Source organism: Saccostrea echinata, unplaced genomic scaffold (assembly GCF_033153115.1).
Source record: "Saccostrea echinata isolate AGI-Se365-2 ecotype Australia unplaced genomic scaffold, CSIRO_AGI_Sech_v1 ptg000040l, whole genome shotgun sequence".
Classification (NCBI taxonomy): Eukaryota; Metazoa; Mollusca; class Bivalvia; order Ostreida; family Ostreidae; genus Saccostrea; species Saccostrea echinata.
In genome coordinates this window covers 1,264,000-1,270,590 of record NW_026889789.1, presented here as the reverse complement: position 1 = coordinate 1,270,590, position 6,591 = coordinate 1,264,000, and positions in this window count along the sequence as shown.

The window sequence follows — 6,591 nt, the reverse complement described above, 5'->3', positions numbered from 1 at the left end:
CAAAATCAATACGTCTGTTTAATCAATCGTTTCCTGACTTTTGATTACAAGCACAAGTTAGTGTTTTGTTCCGTCGGTTGTATTTTGTTGCATATAGTGTAAAGAGTATAAAAATCCTAAAGTCAAGTGCCACAGACACTCTGATTAAGATTCGGTATTTTGTTTTTATACCATTTTTTAACAGACAAATAAGACACTGTGGTGCACCAAATCAGGAGTGGACTCAAGATCAAGAGGTTAACCAGATTAGTCATGCACTAGTCTTCTTAGACGCCCTCTAAACATATTACTAATAATACAAATATGCAGTTTTTGATATATATATATATATATATATATATATATATATATATATATATATATATATATATATATATATATATATATATATATATATATATATATATATATATATATATATATATATATATATATATATATATATATATATTGTCATATGGTGCTGAATATAGGGTTTTCACATAACAAATGTTATTTTAAAAAAATACAAACTTTTGGAAGGAATTGAGATATATATATTGTCATATGGTGCTGAATATAGGGTTTTCACAAGACAAATGTTATTTTAAAAAAATACAAACTTTTGGAAGAAGGTCATATATGTGAAATCATGTACCCCCAAATAACATGTTAATTGACAGGTTCCAGTGAATGTTCTACCAAGCCTTTTTTAATCAGATGTGGATACTTAAAACTCCAAGGAACCTATAGAAAACCTGAAATCACAGAATTTTACCAAAATCAATAACATTAGAACGTACGACTTTTCAACACTTTATACAACAATTCCCTACGAGAGATTGAAGTCCAGGCTTTTTGAAATCATAGACAGCGCTTTTTCAATAAAAATAAAACTCGTAAATATACTTACCTTGTCATTGGTCATTTGCAAAATTATTTTGCTAAAAAAACATTCTGATTGTACACACAAGTACTTTGAAGTTGATATTAAAAAGATGCTTGAGTTTCTGATTGACAATATCTATGTAGTTTTTGGAGATCAGGTCTTCAAACAATCTGTTGGAATTTTTAGGGGTACCAATTGCGCCCCGTTATTAGCAGACCTATTTTTGTATTCATATGAAGCAGAATTTATTCAAAAACTTCTACATGAGAAGAAGAAAACACTCGCTATGGCCTTCAACTCGACATTTCGATATACATGTATCGACGACGTATTATCAATTAACAATAGTTACTTCCATTTATATGTCGACTCGATGTATATCCCAGTGAGCTTGCAATAGAGGATACCACAGAGTCTGACATAACTGTTTCATTTTTGGATATTTTACTAGAAAAAACGTTAATGGTAACCTACTATCAAAACTTTATGTAGACGTTATGATTTCGTCTTTCCTTACTTATGTAGCAATATACCTTTATCACCTGCATATGGGGTTTATGTCTCTCAGTTGATTCGGAACGCAATACCATCGTCTACCTACGAACAATTTTTAAAACGGGGCAAGTTACTGACAAACAATTTGATGAAACAGGAAGATCAACAGTCTCGTTTAAAGTAATAATTTTGCAAGTTTTATGGTCGATACAATGACCTTGTCAGCGAATACAATTAATCATTGAGTCAAATGCTGACTGACGTTTTTCATACTAATTGTTAGGCCATTATTTACACACTGAATTGTCCACTGATTTTCCCATTCTTCCCGATCATGACAAAGAGCACACGGCGGGTGTGACCTGTCGACAGGGGATGCTTATTCCTCCATGGCACCTGATCCTACCTCTAATGTTTTTGGAGGTCCGTGTTTGCTCTGCTCCTGAATTGTATTGTTTTTATGGACTTTAAGATTGATTACTGTTCGTTATCTTCATATTTCACATGAGAGGAAAACAAATTGCTGAGGCCTTCAACTTGACATTTCAATATATCCACGACGCATTATCAATTAACAATAGTTACTTCCATTCTTATGTCGACTCGATGTATCCCTGTGAACTTGAAATGAAAGATGCCTTAGTCTGACACATCTGTTCCATATTTGGATATTTTACTAGAAAAAGACCCTAATGGTAACCTAACAACAAAGCTTTATGATAAACGTGATGACTTCAACTTTTGTATCGTCAACTTCCCTTACTTATGTAGCAATATACCCTTATCAACTGCATATGGGGTTTATATCTCTAAGTTGATTCGAAACGCAAGAGCATGCTCTAAGTACGAACATTTTTTTTTTCAAAGCTACTGACAAACAAGTTGATGAAACAAGGATATCAACAGTCTCGTTTGAAGTCAACATTTCGCAAGTTCTATGGTCGATACAATGACCCTGTCGTCAAATACATTCTTTCATTAAGTCGAATATTGACTGACGATTTTCTCATTCTACATGTAATTGTTACGCCATTATTTACACACTGAATTGTCTACAGATTTTTCCGTTTCCCCGATCATGAGCACACGGCGGGTGTGACCGGGGGATGCTTATTGCTCCATGGCACCTGTTTCCACCTCTGATATTTTTAGAGGTCCATGTTTGCGCTTCTCCCAATCTGTATTGTTTCAATGGACTTTTGAGCTTGATTACTATTTGTTAGCACCATATTTCACCTTAATATTCTATTTACAGTGTAAAAAAAAAATCTTTGAATGTTGATAAATTATGTTTTCACGTATTTATTTCATCTGATTAAAAGGCAGTTAATTGAGATTTTGTGTCATCAGGATGCAGATTTGTTTTATGTAGCGATAATGAGTTGTTATCACCAAGCGTCTTCTTGATAAGATGTAGCGGTTTTGAGCACCCGAAATTTAGATGAAACGTAGCAGTAATGAATTGGAATTTTTTTTTTTTTTTTTTTTTTTTTTTTTTTTTTTTTTTTTTGCAATGTAGCGGTAATGTGGAAATCCCGAGATTATTGGGGGTAATTGGCCAGTTTGTGATTTGTTAATTGCTGTTTAACCCTTTCTCTACCGGCGCATTTTACGTGATTTTGGAGACCTTTTGAAATAACATTATCAAATTATTTCTAACCTTTTTATCCAAGGAGAAAGCTAGGCATAATGCATACCATTTTGTAGGGAATTTCATAGAGATGATATTTCATGACTATTTAGATACCCAACGACTGACCTTATTAATAGAAATGGAAGTCAAAGGTCAAATAAGTGCAAAATCTTATCGAATTTTTCGATACATTTTAATTTTCAAGCTAAAAATTTACAATGATGCATGTTGAAATAGGAAATTTGGAATATACTCACAAAAGAGCACTATACTGTACTACATGAATCACATAAACTTTTTTTTTTTTAATTCTGCATATAATGACTTTAAACAGGTCCTATACATCTCCTGAAAGATGTGGCTAATAAAGGTGTGGCAAAAATGACAAAAAGGTGTGGCTGAACAGTGATATAAAAATTACATAACAGTAACTACAACATGTATAGTATCTTTCTGTTAAACAAAAACAAATTCATTTTCCTGATGCCATTAAAATGAACCTTTATTTTCGTGGATTTTTCCCCCGACTTTAAATTTATCAAGAAAAAATAAACTAATTGATTTCATTACAAGATTTTTCTGGTAACAGTGCTTAAGGGGTACAATAAAGACTTGACGTCATCTTGGAGGGAAAACATAATAATAGATGGCATTGGCAATATTTAACGCAAAACTGTTTAGTCAATAAGTAGAAAATGTGATGTTTTTATCCAAATATACAAATCCAGAAATATTGCAAGTTGAATTCTAAATCAGACTGATTTAATCTTCCACAAAATGTTGAAGACCAGAGCACTTTTACTTTGTGGACACAATTCTTTCATTAACTGTCATTTCTCTGAAAGACTAGAGGAACTTCTTTGACTTGTCCAAGACATGATCATTTTCTGTCAAGTACATGTAATCAGTTTCTACCCTGTAAAAGATTTAATATTTTGAAACAGATTATGTGAATTTACATATATAAAATTAAGAATGCTACAATTAATACATTGATATAATTTTCCTTTTAAAATTAAAAGTATATTTATTATGTGATTCATGTAGTTAAATGATTTGGTTAAGTCAATGTATCAGGACTGAAAAATAATCAAGTCAGTAGTAAACCATCATTATTGAATTATTGAACTAAAAGAAATAGCATACCTGGCTGTCAGGGTTGTTAAGAAAAAGGACACATTAATGGACTGAAAACTGTTGCTTCAGGGCAAAATTCCAGGGGCAAGGCTGTTCGTGTACATGGAAGTGTTGATAAATAGCCATCCAGTGAATATAGTTTGACCACCCATGTACATGACTGAAAAATTGAGAAAATGGAATATCTAACCACATACTTCACGAGATTGAAAATACCACAGCAGTCTATAAAAGACAGCTTGTTCCATATCTGAGCATAAATTCGAATAAATATTGTGTGTTTAACTAGTGTACTTGTTTATATGTAGAAACATGCATCATAAATGTCATGTGTATGATACACTTTTTTCAAAATATAAATCAAATTCCTATGAACTTGTGTGAATGCAATTATGAATATCAAGAGAATGCAATTAAAATTTCACTTTATTTAGAATTTTTATAGATATAGAAATTTTCACCAAAACAAAAATTTACCTGTTCATTGGACATAATAAGCACCTGTGTCCCCACATAATGGTCCTTCTAGTGCATTGTAGGGTTAGCAAGTGGGTCTTCACAGATGAAAGTACTGAAACCTTTGGGACCATGCAGCACCCTAAAAAATTCAATGTGATAGTGTTACATGTACACAACAACAGCTCTCCATAATTATGCCAACTTGATTTTATTTTGAAAGGTACTTAAGGGTGGTCGTCAAAAGCAAACACTTCAAAAGCAACACAAAATTGGCTGAACTAGTTTCAATCTAAAATATGAGATACAAACACTGAAATAAGGTAACCCCTATACATGAAGATCTAGTACGTGTGTAAATTTTGTTTTCATTTGAGCGCGAATTAATGCGTTTTAAAGGCAGTTTTAAACTCTTCAGTCAATACTTACTCACCTCTAATACCAAAGGAAAGATATGTTGCATTGATGTGACGTTCTTCGTCGTAAAATAATCATGAAAATTGACGTTCAGATCATCATCATGCTGTTGTTTATTGCTACAGCGGACACACGTGGTAATCTCAATTCGTAATAACTCTTACTGTGATGAGTCGTGTAAATGCGAGTTTTTGTGCTTGTTTTTAAATTCCGTGTCAGTAGAGATCTAATTAAATTTCATATTTTAAAGAATATATATATTAACATACAGCAATATTAACTTTGATTTTTTTTTCGTTTACATGTTTTAGCAACATTATTGTACCTGAATATAGATAAATAAGTTCATTATATTATTATTTTTTTTTTTTTTACAAAAGATAGTATATATTTGTTTTTTAAACCAATTATTTTGTATTAAGCATTTATTTCATTAAAAACATATATATAAATAGTACCTATAAAAAAATACTTTAGTGAGACGCAACAAAATCGACCTTGACGTTAAATATTGATCACCCCCGATTTTTCTACAAAAATGATGCGAAGGTCACAAATTCAAACTATCGTAATTAAAAAAATACTGAGAGTAAGAAGACCTAAAAAGACTTGTTGAAAAGGAAATTTTCTCTACTTTTACCAGCGTTATTTTGTTTTCCCTATTTCAGTACAGAAATACACGAAAAGCTGAGTTTTATTAAAATATTACGGATAAAAAAACGTGAAAAACACATAAGTGCAAGAAAGTTCTTGTTTTTACAAAATATTTTAAAGTAATAACAATATTTTTTACATATTTTAAAAGCAGAGAAAATATGCTTTAAGAATATATCATACTTTCTTTATTAAGTTAATCAGGGAAAAATGTCAATCGTCGGGAAAATCGTCAATTGCTTTGGAAAATTGCGCCATTCTCAAAAAGTTGTGTATGTCTTCAAAACGTAAAATCTATTCATTACCGACATTAAGACATAAAATTTTTACATAGTTTAAAAGAAGAGAAAATTTCCAAAAAGATGATATATAGTTTATATACCTTTATGCTATCATAAAATAGATACGGAGATCTTGTTTTCGCGAAGTCGTGTTTTAACGCGCCACCGGTCAAATTGACCGGTGTGGGAGTGAAGGGGTTAAACAACATGTCGTTATCCATCCTATCCTGTTTTTCTTTAATGATATTAAAGCTGAACACGATTCGGAAAAGGAAGAGAGTTGCCCGCCATATAAGATTTCTCAAGGGTGTCGTTTCCCAACCGCAGCTTTATTCACGGTCTAACGCATTTTGCTTCACGGATTCTACTTGAGCACATGTCTCCTTCATTGTCATTGTTATATACTCGGGAGCGACAAAAATTACTTCTGTATGCCTCTGCCACGTCAGGAAAAAAGTTATCAAAAGATATTCGATATCAACTGCACAGGCCAATGCATTACAAAGTGAAACAAACACAAATGTTCCCGCAATAAAATGAGATATACATGTACTAAACGCCGCATCGACCAGCTAAAAGTCATCAGGTGTAACGAATTCTAAGGGTTTATATTTCCTAGAGCTGATATAGGAGATAGGAAAACTAATATG